Source organism: Pteropus vampyrus, unplaced genomic scaffold (assembly GCF_000151845.1).
Source record: "Pteropus vampyrus isolate Shadow unplaced genomic scaffold, Pvam_2.0 Scaffold165, whole genome shotgun sequence".
In the NCBI taxonomy this organism is placed as follows: Eukaryota; Metazoa; Chordata; class Mammalia; order Chiroptera; family Pteropodidae; genus Pteropus; species Pteropus vampyrus.
Window position 1 is genome coordinate 1,564,254 of NW_011888946.1, and position 20,360 is coordinate 1,584,613.

Here is a 20,360-nt window from a genome sequence, read left to right on the forward strand (position 1 = left end):
TAACACTCACTGAGCTCTTAACTATGTGCCAGATACCACTCTGAGAACTTCATCCTTCTAACAGCCCTACAAGGTTTTGAAGAAAAGGAAGAAATAACCAAGAAATGAGGAACAAAGGAAACCAAAGATCCAGAAGAAAAGTGTATCCTATAAGAACTCAAATCAGTTCCAAGGCTTCTGAAATCTGACATAACAACTAATACATAATGGAAACCAGACTCTAAGAACATACTCAGGAAATGACTTTGGGGGGACAAAAAGGACATCTTTCCTCTGAATTTACACTCTTCCTGTTTATATAGAGGACAGTCTATCTCATGATTTCTTATTTTTGAAAACAAAATCATCAATTTTCTGTCCTATTGGAACTTCAAGGACTTCAAATTACCTTAGTGTAGTTTTTAATATAATACTAAGTCCTTTAAGTACTCATACAGGAAAAGCAAAGCCTAACTATCGCTTATTTAAAAAAAAAAAAATTGTGCCCTACCTAGAGGTAATAATCCACTGTAATAATTGGAGAAAATTAAACATATTTCTGATACTTTTGTTTAACAACTAAAAACTATTATGTGCTCAGTTCTATGCTGTGTAACTGTTGAAAGAAAAAAAAAGTGTCATATGGTACCTGATGTCAGAGAATATAAAATTAAATATTTAGGTAATTAACTAGAAAGCTTTAGTTTTGAAAATAAGATAAAAGGTCAGAAAAGGGAAGAATCATTGTGGAACATAACAGCAAAATAAATACTTTGTTGCAGGAGTTCAGAATGGAAGTGAGCCTACAAAGAAGGGCAGAATATAGAAAAGCTTAGCAAAGAACATTTCTGACTTAAGGTGGAAATTATTAATATTATGAGCAAGGTGATGGAGGCAAGGATGGTTATTACATTTAAACCAGAGAGCAGGGAAGAGACTGCTCATCTTGAGTATTGGAAACTATTGGAAAACATAATTAATGGGTAAAAGGCTAGATTATGACAAGCTTTAAATGGATCCTAGTTAATATGGTTCAGGCTTAGTGCAATAAACAACCTGAAACCGTTTTCATATTTGACTATGAGAGTATTTAATGAACTAAAGGGAACTTTACTGAGTTTTAACATAGGAAAATTCTTCCTGAAGCACAGTGGGCATGAAATCTTCCTACTCGTTTGCCATAAATTCAGCATGATTTTCCATAAAGAGATTATTATTTTTGACATGAAGCAAAGGTCAGCGTTTGGGTGTGTGTTTGTGTCCATGAACACGATGATGTGTGTAGGTGTTTTAATTTCCAAAGTCAGGGTCAAGAGGCAGGTTAGGGCTGTGCAGTGTCACAGCAACTAAGGAAGCTGTTCATTTCAGTCCAAAAAGTAGTCAGTTCACTGGAAAACATGCCATCAACTAAAGTTTAAATTAAAATAGGTACAAATTATTTATGAAAAGCAACCCAACTTTGTTTAAAGAAAAATATAAAATAAGCATGTTTTTCCATAAAGAAATTATTAAACATGAAGCAAAGGTCAGAGTTTGGATGTGTATGCCTGTGTGTATGTGTGTTTTAATTTCCATTGTGGGGGTCAGAAGGCAGATTAGTACTACAACAAGTCAAGCCAACAAATCCAGTTGGTCATTTCAGTTCACAAATAGACAGTTTACTGGAATAAGTTCAAAATTCTAAATTTAAAACAAAATATTTTCCAATTCATTGTGAAAAGCCACTATAGGTTTATCTAATGAAAAGTATTAAAACAAGTAGAATTTCATGAGTCCTAACAGCTTGTCACTGTCATAAAAATAAATTTGATTAATCTGATGGAGTACATTTCTCACAAAATATGTTAATTTCTACTGAATGCCCATATCTTCTAGGTGCTTAGAATTGATTTCCAATTAATAAAAAGTCCAGTAAAATTGCCAAATGGAAAACTTTCATCAATTACTTTTCATTTCATAAATATGCTTTGAAAACACTTTGTTAATATTACAGAAAGTCATTAGGTTAAATAAATTACCTTTTAGATACACTTACTAATGGAGTAAAATAATTCCAATATATAATTTGCTTCTAAATGCCTGGAGTTTCAGGAAGTATTAATAAAGCCATGATTTCCTGTATCTTAAATCAAACATTAAGTCTGATCATTGCTTTCCTGGGTCTTAGTAAAACAAATAATAAAAGTTATAATGGACTTCTTGGAAAGATAATGACATATAGGCATGTTTACAAAACACCTTTCTTTGATTTCCAACTTAAAACAAGAAAGATTAGGCCTACATAATAAATGTCACAGAGCAACTATTAGGTACAATACTATTTAGACCACATTTAGAGAGGATATTGAGAGCCATGCTTAACTTCTCCAGTTTATGGACACAGGGCAGAGTTCTAGGTGACATGATAGAAAATCTAAAGATTCCTGCTTTTTTCTTGTTGTTAGCCTGGGAAAAGCCAGGAACTACACAGCATAGGGTCTACGCTTCTACTGCTAAGCAAGATGGGCAAGAAGATGAGAAATCGCTCCTGCAAACTGTGCGCTGTTTTCTCTGACCTGTTCTTTTAATCAAAAGTAGTGCCATCTTTGGGCAAATGTTAAGCTGTAGAGTATGAAAGGCTTCATTTTGTGTTTTTTTCCTAAGTTTTCCAGAACTCCTAAACTGAAGAATACTTCTCTATGTTAAGAGTTTGTGCCATTCCGTGTTTTGCTCCCTTAGTTTTCAATTACTGATTTTGGGGAACCTTAATGGGCACCAAAAAAAAGATTCCTTCGATCAAAAATAAGCAAGCAATTTATAAAAACTGGATCTATAATTAATCAGAACATCCAAAAAAAGCAGAAAGAAGAAAAAGAAGAGAAGAGAAGGAGAGAAGGAAGAGAAGGGGAGAGAGGGAAAAGAAAGGAAAGGGAAGGGGGGAGGAAAAAAAGAAATGAAAAAAAAAAAATAGGCCCACTAAAGAAAGATGAAGATTTACTTAAAAGATTTTAAACTTACCTCCTTTATACCCCCAAAGAAATTAAGGGAACACTTCTGTCATATAAAGATATAAAACAGAATTAAGTAAAAGGGAACTGATAGTCTAAAGGCAGAAAAAAAATTGTGACATTGAAGAACTTTAAAATATTCAGAAATAGTGAAGAGTAGAAATGACACTGTAGAAAAACCAACCTATTACATGGAGAACCAGCTTTAGAAAATCACACAAGAAATGTGAGAGAAATGACATAAAGACAAGAATTATAAGCGATCCAATGGGAATCCAATATACATAGAACTGCATCATCTAAAGAAAACAGCGGAATGAATGGAGTAAAAAAGTCATTCAAAGATATAATAATATTTGTGAAGTGAAGGAAGACAAGATATGAAGAACAAAAAGAGTCACTGTTCTAGAAGAGAAAAGCAAAAAAGAAAAACTCATACATCCAACTGAAATTATTGAACTTCAGGGTCAAAGCATTCGAGCAATAAAAATAAGTTACCAACAAAGGAAGAGATAAAAACAAAGGAAAAAAAAAAGACTTAAGAATTGTCCTTAGCACCTTTAGATGCAAGAAACTTTTGGAATAATGTCAGTGGAGTTTTGGGAGAAAACAGATTTGACTCTAGAATTGCATACCCAGCCAAATTGGTATTCAGATGTCCAAACAATATGAAATAATCTCAAATGTACAGAGTTTGAGGAAGCATACCTCCCAGGTATTCAGGTAACATTTTTGAAAAAAAAAATGTATTTGTCAACACAATCCAAACAATATAGAAAGATGATTGAAATAAAAACTACAGAAATGGCAAAGTCACATGTACTGATTCAGTTGAGCATAAAATTAAAGTTACATGTACTGATTCAGTTGAGCATAAAATTAAAGCCAAATAACTAATTAACAAAGTATAAAACAATGTAATTATTATAATACCTAAAAGAAAAACTATGTTGAAGGGAAATGGTGATAAAAGACTCAATGAACAGCACAGTATCTCTCAGGATTCTGGGTGTGAAGTAGACAGCATCCTCTAAAAAACTTAAATATCTATCTATTTAATAAGGACAAGAACCTCGATAGGCCAGTGAGCAGCCATATACAAGCAATGGCAAGGAAGGCATTAATAGCTTTAATAGCTTATATTACTGTTTACCCATTTCTGCTTCTTCTTAGGGAGCCTTATGCTTCCCTGCTCACTGAAGTTAAACTTGGCCATTACCTGTCTGGCCCAATAAAATATGAGCTGAAATGTCATGAAACAGATGGGAAGAAACTTTGAAAGCCAGTTTGTGCTTCTCCATCACCTGGATCCCAGATTGGACATCAGGAATCAGCACCCAACCAATGAACAATAAATAACCTTTGCAGTTGTAAGTCACTGAGATTTGGGAGTAATTTTTTATAGCAGCAAATCTAGCCTTTTCTCACTAGTATACTACCCCCAAGCCTGGAGAGGAAAGGGAATGGCAAAATGTCACTAGAGTCTAATACAGGATGGAATAAAAGAGGATCCACAACACTGAAACTGAGGTTGTAAAGAAGCACAGTGTAGGCTAGAACAATAACAAGGCAATAGGGAATGGGGTGATAAACACCCTGACTTCTCTTTCCTCCTGACCTTCTCTCTTACATCGTGCTTGTGGTTCCATTTGGCCAAATCCAAGTGGAAGCAGAGGACTAAAGGAATGATGCATTCCATAGAATTCAGTGTCACAAATTGAATTTACCATAATTAGATGCTAAGATAGAGTTTGTGTGGAAAATCTTTATTAGGAATCAACACCTGTGAAGGGAAGAGGGATGAAGGAAGACTGGGCAGAGAAAGACATTGAAAAACAATGCAAACAATGAGCTACAAAACCTCAGCCAAACTATCAGAGAGCTTTGGAATGAGAATTATCTATCAGAATATCCCACATAGAGCCAAAATGGCCAGCCTTGTGCCCATCATGACAACACTGAGAAGGCTGATGACAAAAGCTAGTCGATGTCAACTGGCTGGGTCATTTGTCTAATTGGTTGTTTCATTATCCCATGGTAGATGGCCTCTCGTGGGCATTAACATGTGATAGATATACACACACACAAACTACATTTACCTTTTATCTATTGTTCACAGAGAAGACATTATTTTAAGCAGTCATCAAAATTTAAATGTAGTATTTAGTCCCTAAAGAAAGCCTCAACAAATTCCTAAATTAGAAATAGTACATAATACACTGTCTGACAATAAGGCATTAAAATTAGGAATGAAAAACAAATGTATAAATAAATAATAAAATAGCTGCTTGCAGATGTTAAAATTTCTCTGAAATGACTCTAGCCAAAGAGTAAATCTAAACCAAAGTTTCTAGAAAAATAACAATCTAAACACTAACTGCCAAAACTATGGGAGTTTAGGATATAAATAGTAATAGCAAAGAAATCAGAAGAAAATCATTCATTAAAATAAAAGCAGAAATTACTGAATTTTTAAAAAGAAAAGCAATAGAATTAATATAATAATTGCTTCTTTAAAAAGAAAATATGCTAGGTAAGTTACTAGCTAGCCTAAATTTTAAAAACATAAAGGAAAACACCGATACAAAAATAAATATGAATTAGAGAGCAGAAATGGTCATAGATCACAGTAGAGAAATGTGATCAAAATAGACACAAGATGATGTTGAAAGCCTAAATCAACCAATAGCTATAGGGTGAAAACTAAAAGAGTTCTTCAGAGGTAAAAAAGTTTTTTAACTTCGAGTGATAGTTGACAAGGCTACAGAAAGAAGAAAGGCTTCTCATATTTTTTATATCAAAATAATGATTCCAAATCTTGTTAAAAGTAATCTAAAACCACTAAGCAGTTCATTCATGAATATTGAGGCAAATGACCCAAATACAATTTTAGCAAGTGGAATTCAGTGATATTTTAAAAAGAATAACACATTATGAGAGAGTTATTTCAGGAATGCAAGGATGGTCAATTGACATAAGTCATCCCTTAATAGAAGAGAAGAAAAAATTGTTACCTTCTTGGTAAAACTTTTAAAAGCATATCATAAAATTTAATATTCACACACATTGCCGTAGAAACTCATTAAAAAATGAATAGAAGAATGGATAAAGAAGATGTGCCATAAAAAGATGAAATATTGCCATTTTTGACAACATGGGTGGACCTTGAAGGTATTATGTTATGCAAAATAAGTCAAAAGTAAAAGGACAAAATCGTATGATTTCACTCATATGTGGAATACAAAACAAAGCATGTGATGGTTACCAGAGGGGAAGTAGGGGGAGGGCAAAATGAGTAAAGGAGGGCAAATGAATAGTAATGGATGGAAACTAGATTTTTGGGGTGAGCACACCATAACGTATACAGATATAGAATTATAATGTACGCCTGAAACTTGTACGATGTTACAAACCAAACCAATGTTACCTCAATTTAAAAAAATAGGATACTAACATATTAAAGCATGCATTTCCTGCAACAAAAGCTAAAATATGAAATATAAGCATTCCCATTAAAAATAGTGACAAGGGTTCCTACTATTACTGAACATTTTTATGAATTATAGTCAGTGTAATAAGAGTGAAATAATTTTAGTGTGCTTGGCTGCCATAAAAAATACCACAGACTGGATAGCTTAACATCAGAAATTCATTTTCTCATAGTTATGGGGGCTAGAAATATGAAATCAGAGTGCCAGCATGATCAGTTTCTGATGCGAACTCTCTTCCTGGCTTACAGACACCCACCTTCTCCCTGAGTCCTCACATGACATATAAAGAAAGTGAACTCTCTGGTTTCTCTTCTTATAAGGACACTAATCCTGTTGAAACAGGTTCCAACCCTTACACTCTCATTTAACCTTAATTACTTTCTTACTCCAAACACAGTCACAATGGGGTGTAGGCCTTCAAAATATGAATTTTTGGAGGGACACAATTCAGTCCACGAAGTATTAATATTGGAAAATGAAAGGCAAAATTATGATTATCTTCAAATTGTGTAGCTATCTGAATAATTCCAGAAAATCAATTGAAAACTTCTAGGAAAAGAATAGCATTCAGTGTGGTGACTAGTAATAAAAGTTAATAACATTTTTATATTTAAACAATACAATTAGAAAATACATTACAATAAAAACTCCATTCACAAAAGTAAGAAAAATCTTAGATAGCTATGAAAAGGTCAAAAGAATATGCTAAACTCAAATAATTAAACTATAAACTTTACTGAAGAACATAAAGGAAAGCTAGAAAGAAAAATGTATTTTCTTCTTCGATAGAAATGCTCAATATTGTGAAATTTTAAACTCTTAATGTTTAAACCCAATGTAATGCCACTCAAAATCCTATTAAAATTTGTGACTGAGTAACTTTACTGTGGGGTATGTAGACTGATGAGAGAATATAACAAAATTATTCTTCTGCCTGGAAAAATAAAAATATTATGTAACGAAAAGAAACTTATCCTACCAGATACAATGATACAGGATCTGGCAAAGACCCAACAGATCGATGTGGCACAATAAAGAGTTTAGAAATAGATGTGAGCCTATATAGGATCTTAATATATGATAAAGATGGTGTTCAGATTAATGATAGATATGTGGAAAATGGAAAAATGCTCATTACCAGCTCGCTTGTTATGTCAAAGAAAATGCCAGATAAATAGACTATATAAAGTTAAAAAATACTAAAACTAAATGAAAATATGAGTGAATTTCTAATTTCTTTATAATTTTGTGTGGGGAGGGCCTTTCTGAGCACGCCACATAAACCATAAAAGAAAAGATTGATATTTGTAAAACATCAAAATTACAAAAGAGGCACCAAAAACAAGTTTGAAAAAAATTTTAAGGAGCTCATTTGTAACGCATGTTAAACAAGGGACTAATATCCCTAGTATCTCATAAGTGAATGAGAAAAAAAAACCAAAACACCCCAATAGTAAAATAAATACTAATAATCAAAGAAATACAAATAAGATAACTTGATACCAGTCTTTCTTCATTAGATTTGCAATCCTGAGTGTTAGCTTATATGTGAGAAACTATCCAGCGCTGTAGAAATTTAAATTGGCATTTTGCTAGAGTGTAATTTGTTAAAATGTATCAAACTTTTGGAAATTCATGGCTACAGGAACAATAAGTTTTGAGTTGCTCCCAGACTAAGGAATTTTTATGGGATAAATAAAGAAGTGATTTGGCTTTTTCAGCTGATTGGTTACCTAGTAGTCTTCTTTCTTATTTGGGAACAAGGAAGTCCAGAGATGGCATGAGAAGACTTGACATGTAGAGATTGGCTAGTGTCCTCTGTTGATTTATTTAAGAGAGCTGTAAATTCCTGTACTCTTATGTTAAGTTTCCTTTATGTGCCTGTATTGACCATTTCCATTTTGTCCTTGACATAAGTGACTCCATTTTAGTTTAATTCTACACTGGTTAAAAAGGAAAGACTTATTAATTGGCCAATGCATAAATCTCGAGAATAATTTTTGCAATAGTTTTTCACTCATGTTTTCATAATATTGAAGAAAGAGATTTAAACTGTTTCCAGTTAATTAAAATGCATCTTAAAGAGCTCTGGAGTTCAAAGAATGTACAGTCCAACGCCTTACACACAATATTTCTCTCAAGTTAAAAAAAAATAAATAACTAGAATGTCTGTTTTCATCCATAACTGTCTTCGAATAGTGCAAGCTCTATTTTTTAATGATTTTTAAATATATCTGGGGTAAAAGAAAAGCAGAAAGATTTTCCTGATAATTGTGTCATCCTGTTCCTTTTCTGTATATATTCTGTAATGTGCATGTATGATGATCCAGAACACTTTCTAATTTTGTAAATGATCAGCATGACTCAATAAAAAATAAACCAAAATAACTTTGAACACCTAACTGGTAATATTTTTAAATACTCCTTGAGCTGGAACAATTAGATGTTTGAATTACTTACTCTGAATGCTAATGTACGAATACTTTTCTCCTGTTCCACATTCATCTCTCTATATATAAACTATTTAAATCACAGTATAATTATGGAATATGTTAGTAGAAGGAAGGCAAAGTGGTTTATCAATGCCTGTAAGCATCATTTACATTAGCATCTGTTACAGAATTGGTTTTAAATTTTGTTTCTAGAGCCTTAAAATCGGTAGGTCACAAACATTCAGTGTTTTTACACTATAAGGTCATAGGACTAAACCTGTTTTTCAACCTTCCTTTGTTTCAGCATGTTTTTGACTGCATCTGAAAATATGGATATTTTATCTTTCTGATTTGTTTAGATTCTTTTGGCTCTGTAAGTCTTCTTTTGTGTCATCGGGTTTTTTCTATTTGTGTTGTTTGTTTTTCTTTTAAATACACAAAATTAGTTTTTACTCATGTTTATATACAAAGCCAATCAATTCTCAGATGTTTGGCAATAAAATCATCTTTCTTGAAATATGAAAGTATGAGACAGATCTGCCAGTATTGCAGTTGGCTTGTCAGTATTTACAAAGCAGCGCCAAATGTTACCAGGTGATTGCAGATCTCTGGGCAAAAACATATCAATAGGGAGCTAGCCTCATAATAAATTCATTAGCTATCCCCTTGTCAATTAAAAAGAAAGAATAATCAAGAATATTTCTATGCATTTAATGTCCTTCAAAAGTGAAAAAATTTATCGAACCTTTGAGATTATAAGGGAAAGGGGCTATAACAATATTAGTTTCTTTTATATGCTTATATAGCTAAACTGATTGTTTCAATTAATATTCAATAGACTCCAAAAGATGACTTCAGAATTTAGGTTTTCAAACATTTCGACCAAGATAAGCTTATGCCAGCACACCCAAGAGGGGGCTGGAGAGATACAGGATATCCATCCAGGGTCTAGCTTTCAGTCAACACAACTAGTGGCAGTATAGGGGACTGACATGGCCTGAGTCAAGATTCTTAAGCCTTTTCTCCTTTTTTCATCCACTTCCCGTTCCCCTTCTTGGAGCCTAGCTGGGAGCAATGGGGAGAGAGGAAGGGCAACGAATGTCTAGATTGAACTTTACTGGCACGGCTTTGAAAATTGATTACATATGGGGCCGGGGGGACTGCACAAATAAGTAAGCATATCAAGAACAATGGGCTTTGTCACTATAGGGTAAAGGAATTATATATGTAATAAGGGGGAAGACTACAACAAACTACATGGTGTTGGAGTTATCATCAATGTGAACTAATGGGCTTTAAGATGGATAAATAATAATAATGTAATCTAATTTTTTAAGATTATGTCCACCGAGAGGGCCAGAACCATGACATCTTGGTAATAAGTACAGTAAACATAAGCATGCAGCTCTTGGTTTCTAAATACCATTGTCCAGTAAAAGAAACTGGAGCACCATAAAGAAATGACTGACTCTGGGTTTGAGGAAGGAAAAAATTAGATCAGTCTGGAATATGTTATTGTGCTAGAAACAAAGACGTAGACAAAGAGGAATGGGATTCTATCCAAAGAACACAGGATCCAGCTTGAAGGGTTTCCTACTAGCCAATTTGAACATCAAAATAAATTATGATAGCAATGGACTATAACTATTTGAGTAAAATACATATCCGTGAAGCAGTACTGTTTTAAATACATGAATTTGAAAAATAGATATAAGGGAGAAATAGGATATACCAGTAGAAAGACAACCAATAAATCAGAAAAAGAATAATGAAATTAAAATATTACCATTTGATAACCATTACAATAATAATTAATTTAGGTGTGAATGATGCTAAAACTGAAGTTGTAAATTTGATAAGGAATTGAATATTTACATAGTCTCAATATATATTCCTATAAAAATTATTATTTTTATTAAATAAGAAAACATACTGAATAATTAACTTCACAGCAGAGAAATCTGGTTGATACAATCTTATTCGTGTAATAAACATTAATATTATAAGAAATGATGCAAATTAACACTGGTGACTCCTGACACGCTGCAGCGAGAAGAATATAACATCACTTCTGTAGTACTTCCGTCTAAAATGCACAACTCATGAGGAACATCAGATAAACCCCAAGAGAGGAACATTCTAAAAAGTAACTATTCTAGGCTCCTCAAAAATGTCAAGGTCAAGAAAAATAAGGAAAGACTGAGGAACTCTTATAAACTGAAAGAAACTAAAGAAAGCATTTAAATACAAAATGGATTGGATCCTGAACCTATAAACAACATTATTAGGATAATTGTCAAAACTCTATTGGAGTCTGGGGATTATATGGCAATTTTAGATCAAAGTTAATTTTAATAACTGTTTTGTACTTAGTATCATTGTACTTAAAAGCACATAGAAGTCTAATGAGAAATGAAGCATTAGTCTGCAATTTAATCTCAACGGTTATACAGTTTATATGTAAATTAGAAGTTATCTAAAAAGAAAAAAGTAAACAGAAAGAATGATTTTGATCAAAATTCTATGTAATATTTTTTAAATCTTAAGGTCTGAATCATTAGGGCCGCTGGAAATGCTCATGTGGGCCATTCAGAGAAGCTGTTCCCACATGTTATGACTCCTGTTTCTATTGGATTTTGTTACATAATCCTGCATAATACAGATGGATAACAGATACATGAAAGGTGCTCAACATCATTAATCATTGGAGAAGTGCAAATCAAAACCACAATGAGATATCATCACCTCATACCTGTTAGGATGGTTATTAAAAAAAAAAAAAAAAAGATAAGGGATGTGGAAAAATTGAAACTCTTGCACACTGTTGGTGAGAATGGTAAGTGATGCAGCCACAATGGAAAATAGGAAGTTCCTCAGAAAAATTAAAAATAGAACTACTGTATGATCCAGGAATCCCACTTCTGGATATATAACCAAAAGAATTGTAATCAGGATCTCAAAGAGATCCCTGCACTCCCATGTTTATTGTAGCATTATTTGCAATAGCCAAGCTATGGAAACAACCCAAACATCCATCAACAAATAAATGAATAAAAAAAACGTAGTATACACATACAATGGAGTATTATGCAGTCTTTAAAAAGGAAATCTTATGATTTGCAACAACATATGGATGGACTTGGAAGACATTATGCTAAGTGAAATAAGCCAGTCACAAAAGGACAAATATTGTGTTATTCCTCTTATATGGGGTATATAAACAGAAAATAGAATGGTAGTTGCCAAGGGACGAAGGGAGGGGCAGGTCAGGAGTTGTTCAATGGGTATAGTTTCAGGTACGAAAGATTAGTAAATTACAGAGATGTGCTGTGTGGTGCCTGTAATTAACAATATGATGTCATGTACTTAAAAACTTGTTAGAGGGTAGATCTCAAGCTAAGTGTTATCACCACAGAAATAAATAAATAAAAGAAATGGGACACAATAAATCTTTTTGGAGGTGATGGATGTGTTTATTACCATAATTGTAGTGATGGTATAATGAGTGTACACCCATGTCCAAACTCATTAAAATGTATACATTACATATGTGCAATTTTTTTGTATATAAAGTATACCTCAATAAAGCTGAGAAAACATTTTAAATATAGAAGTTCTAAAAAACAAAAACCCAGTAAATTGAATGGTCTGGTTAGCTAGATTTCAGATTATAAAGCAAAGGAAAACCTTGATTGTGTATGATCCTCTTATTTAAGTATCTGACTATATAATTTGCCAATTTTACATAAGAATAATATTTAAAAGTAATTTTTATTATGTGCAAGCAGATTACCCAAGTCTTACTTTGTTATTTTTTATTACTTTTAAATCTACTTTTTGAAATCTTTATTGGCTAAAGAATCTGTAAGTATGAGCTAAAAGAAAAGATATTTAAATTAAAACCCTCTGCCTTAAATCCCCAGGGGAATGATGAACTAGCATTTTAATTACCAACAAATTTAATTATTCAACCCAGGTGTTAACCCTCAAAAGTTCAGAGAACTCTGTTTTAAGTAAGTGCTTTGCATTTGTATGAAAATATGATGCCATCAATTTCTAATATAGAAAGCAGATTCAGAAAGCTGTCAGATTTGTACAGTGGTTACATTATTTTGCTTTTACTATAAACTCTGTAACATTAAAACCATCAATATTAGGCTATAAAAAGGCACATGTGCCACCCCGAAGTTAAGCCCTGATGATTCAGGAATTTTCACCACTTTAACTTTCTACCAGTCTTTTCCTCCATTATGAGAAGTTACTTAAATGCCTTTTTTTTTTTTTTTTTTGGCAAAACTGTAATGAAATGAGTGATTTCTTCTTAATGGAAACAGATTTGTTATGTAAAGTCATAGAACTGTGCTATATCTATAAGCACTTGTTGCTCTTCAAATTTAATGAAACTCTAATCAATACGGCTTTTTGGACTCGTACAGCATTCTGTTAGTCCTCAAAATAAGGCCCACAAAGACACATGGTAACTGACAAGATTACAATTACTTTTGTATTGATTTAACTCTAGTAAAATATCAAAATATCAAAAATATCAAATATTTTATCTCCTGGAGAACAACTTGAAAATATACTAGTGAAATTGAAAGTTAGGACCAAGGGCATTTTAAAAACTTTAATTTGGACCAAATCTCCGTTTTTATCTTTATAGTGACTTATTGGGACAACGCGAACCAGTTTAGAAATGCTTTGTTATTTATGTTTTGATTATATTTTTTTTCTGCTATTTGTTAAAATATTATATATGTTTTAAATTATTTGGATTTTGCTTCATCCAGACCACATATCTTACACATTTTGCTGTATTTTGAGATAAGATTTTATGTTGAATATATGTCACAAAAGAAAGATTAAATTACCTATACTCCTTTTTTTTTACCAAAGAAAAATATATTTACCACAGTGAAATTTACCTATCTTGAATTTTAAAAACTAGAATTTTCTAATTCAGGACACTTACCATTTTAGATATTCAATCAAGGGCCAGATAACGATAGACTGAGTTGCTATAGTTGCAGTTTATACCAGAGTCACACTATAGTGCCCTCCTGTGGAGGTTTGGTTAAAACATCATTGTTGTGCCCATGAGAATGATTTTCAAACTAAGTGACAAAATCATTACATTCAAATTACCGAAGTTTCATATAGTTTAGTCATGTTTTTTCATTTATAACAATGTTAAATTACTTTTAAAATGTAAAAGCATTGATGGCTCAGAAGACTTGCAGTTCAAAGTACAAATTGAGGAATGTTATCCACATTTCTTAATTATTTTATTGAAATGGATTTGTTTCCCTGATTGTTTTCTTAATTAATAAAGAGAAAAGACCATAATCAAATTCTTAACTAGAAAGATAAATTCTTTAACTAAGGCATTTTCAGATTTAAGTAATAAAAACAATTTTATTGTTAGAAGCATAGAGACTATAATATTTTTAAATTACAAAAGAAAAAAGACCTAGTCTAGAATATACACTCATTTATATTTGCCTCAAAAATATACAAAAAGTGACTTTTTTTTCCCAGTTCAAAACATAAACTTCTTTTCTGAGGATAAATTAATGTTACATATTAGGTGTTTATTTCAAAATAATTTCATTTGTTTGTTTTTCCTTTTAGCTCTAAATCTTCTTCTACTCTTAGTTTCAGGGGTGTGGAAATGTGAAGTTAATTACCATATGTGGCACTTACACACGTGTATATATCCTGAGACCTTTTTACTCTTGGCAGATATTTATAAACAAGTTCAATGTGTATAAAATTCTCAGATCAGTGGATTTAGTTGTCCAATATTTCCTGTTGTATTTAGTCTTTTCCTCCAGCAGCCCACTGCTGTACTACCCAACCTTTTCCATTTACTAATGTTAACGATGCCTGCTAACTACTCAAAACCTAAATCCCACTTTCCTTCTTAAATGGGAAATTAAACAGGTGATAAGACCCACTGGAACCTAATTAAGACTTTCTTGAAGAAATAGGAAGGAAAAAAAACACTAAAAGAATCGAGGCAAAAACCAGAAAGCTATCTGTAGCATTTTATGTCAACAACAAATACAATGGATTTTTGTCTCTTCACATAAATCTCTTTAAATCTGTCTCCTGCAAATGGGAAGGGAAAAATACTGGTTTTTCAAAGTTTTAAAGTCTGTAATTACAGACTATTAGGTAGCTGGCAATGTTCATAACTAGAGAAGTAAGTGGAGCTCTTTCTGAAGTAATAGCCATGATCAGAGAGATTATGAGTAAGTTCATCCAAACTAGAAATGTTAGACAAAATCTTAGAAACAAAAATAGGATGAGATAATGTGGAACAGAGCAGAAGATGATGTCAGTTTCCTTTAACAGCTTAGTCAGTTAGACCAGGTGAGATTAGAACTATAGTTGAGAAACTAAATCTAACCTAAAAGTAACCTTAAAATTTTAGGTGAAGCATGCTCAGTAGTGAGCATCCTTGTTCTTCTATGTTCTAAAAAGAATCCAGAAGAATGAATTATCTAAGGCCAGGAATATACGGATTTCTATTGACAAACAGTGGTGAAATCTAAGGTATCCTTGTAGAACAGTAAAATCAATGGAATAAAATTGGGGCCCAGCCAGAAAATTTCCCTCACAGGGATCCAGGATAAACCCGAAAAGTCATTTACAAAGTGAGCATCACCTGGTCTGTAGTCAAAAGGGAACGTATGGGGCTCAGAACACAACCTCCTCAGAGAGCTAATTCACTGTCCAGACACGCCTGAGAGCAGTTTTCTGTCAATAAAATCAGATAAAGTCAAGGAGGTGAAATCATCTACTACTAGGTAATGGCAATCCTTAAATCTTGAGTCTTAGTTTCCCACCAAAAGCCCAGGAGCAGCCGGACTTAAACAGAGAGCTAAATCAATCTGGCACCAATACAGCTTATCGAATCTCCCCTCACCGACATTTCTTGAGCTTCTACCATATCAAAGACCCTGGAGTCCTTTTGAAATGATGAAGGCCTTGCCTTTAAGAGGTTCACTATTGTCATTATCTATCACTGAAATTCCTTGCAGTATTTTTTTTTTTTAAATCCTAGGTTTCTTTTTCCCTTTCCACTCCCTCTGTCATGTGACCTGTGGCAGAACTGCTCTGAAAGCTTGATGAAAGTTGGAAAAGAGAAGAATGGGTAACTGAGTCAGATAAATGATGGAAGAAAGGAGCATTTGAAGAGATGCTATCGATTCTGACTCAGTCTTTCCTATAGTTCCTTCCTTTCCCAGTTCTGAATTTTGGATTTTCTGTCACTTTAACAGCTAAATGCTATTCAAATACACCAATTTCACTACTTTATATTGTTAAAAATATAATCCACTTTTAATTTTAAAAATTAGATTAAAAACATTTTTAGTGATAGCTTCAGAATCAAAATATTATACCATAGTTTCTTTTCTTAAAATATTCGATTTTTCAATTTAGACAAACAAAAATTATTGTACATACATTGTATTATATGTTAACAATTATATCGACAATATCTATTGTAGCAGTTTGAATCTTTTTGCAAATTATAAACAGTAAAAACCTCATTAATTTAAACCCAAATAACTTAGAAATTCAGACATATCAACCTGGCCTAATAGTAAAACTTTAGTCTGCGAAAGAACAGAGACACATAATGTAGATAATATTACATGGAGGCTGTTTATAAACAGCCTCTTGCTCTCTGAAACAGGGCAGGGTTTGAAGTTGGCAGCGTTCACTGTTTATATGCAAATGGACATTGCTAATTCTAAATGAAGTGGTTTTTTCCTTAAATCATTAAAATACATCCAAAAACTCTACTTGTGACATATTATTTGCAGTTTATTTCAGTTACTATACCAGTGTTTTGAACAGGGGTCCTGCAAGACATGCAGAAAATTATATAGGTGTCTATTTTCTTAATTTTCTCAATGATGTAAGATTATAGATGCTTAGGGGAAAATTTAATTCTTATAAACAGAGGCTGCCTTGGACATGAGGGCTAATTTCTCTGGGAATCCTGGTTGAGAGGCTGAGAATTGCAACCACTCAAAAATAAAATTCTATTTAGAAAATATTCTATATTTCATTTCAGCCTGCTGTCAAGTTCAGACTGGCTTTCCACTCAGTTCGTCCAAATTAATAATATATTCAAGACATATAAGTAACCTTAATTCTTCATAAATGATAGCTCTTTTATTCCATTTTGAGTAAAAGAAAAAAACTTATCTAAATGATATAAAAAGCAATTCTAGATTGCAGTTTTTAAGCGTAAGACTGGTGTGATAAAAGGAGTATTTTGAGCAAAGTGCTTTGGCAATGTTATATACAACATTTTGAAATGAAAAATGATTAAGGACAGAAAGATAAATTAGGAAATTAAGAAATTATAAAAAAAATAGGACTAGAATATAACAATGAAAATGGAAGGGAAAGGACATATGTAAGAAATACAAAGAAAGTTTAACATAAAAATTGATGACCATTTGGAAATGAAAGACTAAGGAGTTAAGGTCAATCAAAAATCACACAGATTTGAGCAAGAAGACCTAAAAGTAATTGTGCCATTGACATAATTAGAAAAAAACATTTTTTATGATGATAGTAAAAGTTGTGATGATGAAATATACGAAATGACAAAATGTAAGCTTCCTACACATAGTTGAAAATATGAGACTGGAGAAGTATGTTAGAAAGGTCATTGATTAAATTGGGAGAAGGACCTCTTGTATAATAATCTATATCTAGCCATCTTCATGCAGATATGACCTCCACCACTCACTACGATATCATGATACAAAAGTGCAAGGTCCAAAGTTATATTGCAGTGTGAGTGTGTTCTCTAGGGTCAGATCCTGGATGTGGGTGAGTAGTGGAGGGGAGAAACCAGGTATAAAATAATGTGGGGCTAGAAGTTAAACTGTGGAAAATTCTAATAATCATCCAGCTGTGTAAAAAATTATTCAGGTTTTGTAATAGGAGTTAAATGACATTTTAAGAACTCTAAGATGTATTTTTGAAAATTTGGAATAAAACTCAAGTGCAAATGAAATGCAAACATTTTATTCAATAAATTTTGAATATACCATTTTAATTGAAATTTCAAATAAAAATTGGAATGTTTTAGTTCAACAAGTGAAAAATTACAACTTCTGATTTGGCCTTATATTCAGAGTATCCTCTTTTGTCCTCTTTAAATTGATTTATTAAAGAACTGAGAACAATTCAAAATATAGTGTAATATTAAGCAAGAGCAATACAGATGAGCAATTAAATCAATAGAAATTATTCTGACATCAATGAGAAAATTGTAACCCCAGAGATTCAGATCATAACAAAAGTAGTAATCCAGTAAGAAGAAGAAACACATTTTAAATAGAAGCAATAATAGGCTTCTAGACTGGTTGATAGTCCAATTAGTGAAGAGTGAATCATATGAACACATTGTAGAAAGATTTAAATTCTCGCATTGTTATAAAAAATACTAACATCAATGAAGACAACATCAAATGTAAAATATGCCTCTACAATAAAGGCTGACACAAGTTGGTTAATCAGTGCCATCCATTCAGGAAATAAAGATTATTTTAAATTGCTCACTGCATAAGAGGACGTGAAGACAACCTTAAATCTTTCAGTTCATATATGAAGGAAACTTGCTACAGGTTTTCTGATATTTGATATCAATCCTAAAATATACATGGTGTTACCAATAATGAGTGATGAGGCTGAAATTTTCCTAAACTATATCAATAATAAAAACAATTTCCATTAACCAAGCTGGAGGAAAAACTAAATAATCTTTCCATTCTTTCTGTGGAAAATAATATTATAAAATTATTGTCATCTGAAGAGGTGATTAGAGTATAAAGCCCAAAAAGCAGATTAAAAGGTATTATAGATATAGGTCAAGTAGTTAATAATTTTAAACTTTTTTTCTGATATTTATGGAATTTATCAGACTTTTAATATATGTATTTTTTTAATTATCATTCTATATATTCATTTTTGTACATAATGTATCATAATTTAGCTTCAGGCGCCACATAACCTGCCCTTGCTGCTCTTTGTACATGTGTCTTACTGGGTAGAGGAAGCAGGAAAACCACTTAGAAGGTGATGGCTGTGGTATGGGTGGTTTGGAAAGGGTAATGGTGGGGAAATTAGAGAGAAGTAAATTTCAGATATATTTCAAGCAGATATGACAGGACTTGCTAAAGAATTGGATGTAAAGGGTGAGAGAAAGGGAGGCATCAAGGATCCCCTCAGATCCCCAGGATTCTAATTTAAATAGCTGGGTGAATATTAGCACCATTACCTGGAAGACTAGGGAAGGAACAGGTTTAAGAGAAGAAAGAGTGTTTCTTTGGACATGCTGAGTTTGTTATGATTTCCCCACTGTATTATATATGATACTTATAGTATAGTCCTGCCCACATCAGACTATAAACTCAAAGAGGGCAACTGACTATTCTCTGTCCTCATGAACATAAAATTTCCATTCAGTTGAATTTATTTTTTTATTTTATTTTATTTTATTTTATTTTTTTAGGCAAGGCAGCCCTTTGTTGACCTCACAGATTGCAAGGAACTTGTCAGCTTACGATCTCTTAGTTTTTCATTTTTTTATGCCTATAGCACCTGGTCTTCCTAGGTGGTCTACCATCCCAGTACTAACCCGTCCCAACCCTGCTTAGCTTCTGAGATCAGACAGGATTGGGCTTGTTCAGGGTAGCATGGCTGTAGACTCCATTCAGTTGAATTTAACGTGTCGCCCTAACTATATGCAAGATGCTCTACCAAAACTAGATTCAAATCCTTTGAATCAGGCTCTACAAAAAAAAAAAAAAAAAAAAAAAGCAAATGGATAAGAATCCAGGTTTAGAATGAAATAGACCATGAAACGTAATATGAAATATCAGGCACCTTAGTCTGTCACTTGCCAATTGTAGGGTCTTGAAATAAAAACATAACCTCTTAGAGCCTCTTCTTTCTCATTTAAAAATGAGAATGATTATCTTTATTTCATAGGATTATCACAAAGTAAAAATAAAACAATGTATACAAAATGCCTATCTCAGCCTAGCATATATGAGCACTCAATAAATGGTAGGATGTACTTACATTTGATTTTCATTCCAGTACAGAAAATATCTATAGCACAGAAATCATAAAATCATTGTACTAGAAAATGTTGAAAGAGAAGCTACATTTTTGGCATAAGAACATATCTTAAATAATTTCAGGGGAAGATAATAGATTTCTGCACTCTTCAAGTCCTGAAAAGGGGGAGGGAGACTAAAAGGCAACTAAGAGCAAAAATAGAATGAATTTACCTAATTCTTTACTGCACTGTTTAACCTCTGCTTTCTTAATCATATGCACAGCAGGGGAAAGGATGTGCTAAAACAATTCATGTGTCATGAACAAAGCAGCCGCAGATTTTAGCTCAAAAATCACACTAGGAAAACCACCAG

At 32.6% G+C, this 20,360-nt stretch overlaps 1 protein-coding gene and 1 pseudogene across 2 annotated transcripts in view; one reads left to right on the forward strand and one right to left on the reverse strand.

Moving 5' to 3' along the window:
• The window catches only part of CABCOCO1 (ciliary associated calcium binding coiled-coil 1), a 109,184-nt gene that overhangs the window by 64,792 nt on the left and 24,032 nt on the right, over positions 1-20,360 (forward strand). The gene's annotated exons all lie outside the window — the stretch shown is intronic.
• Positions 19,513-19,631, reverse strand: LOC111745794 (annotated as a pseudogene).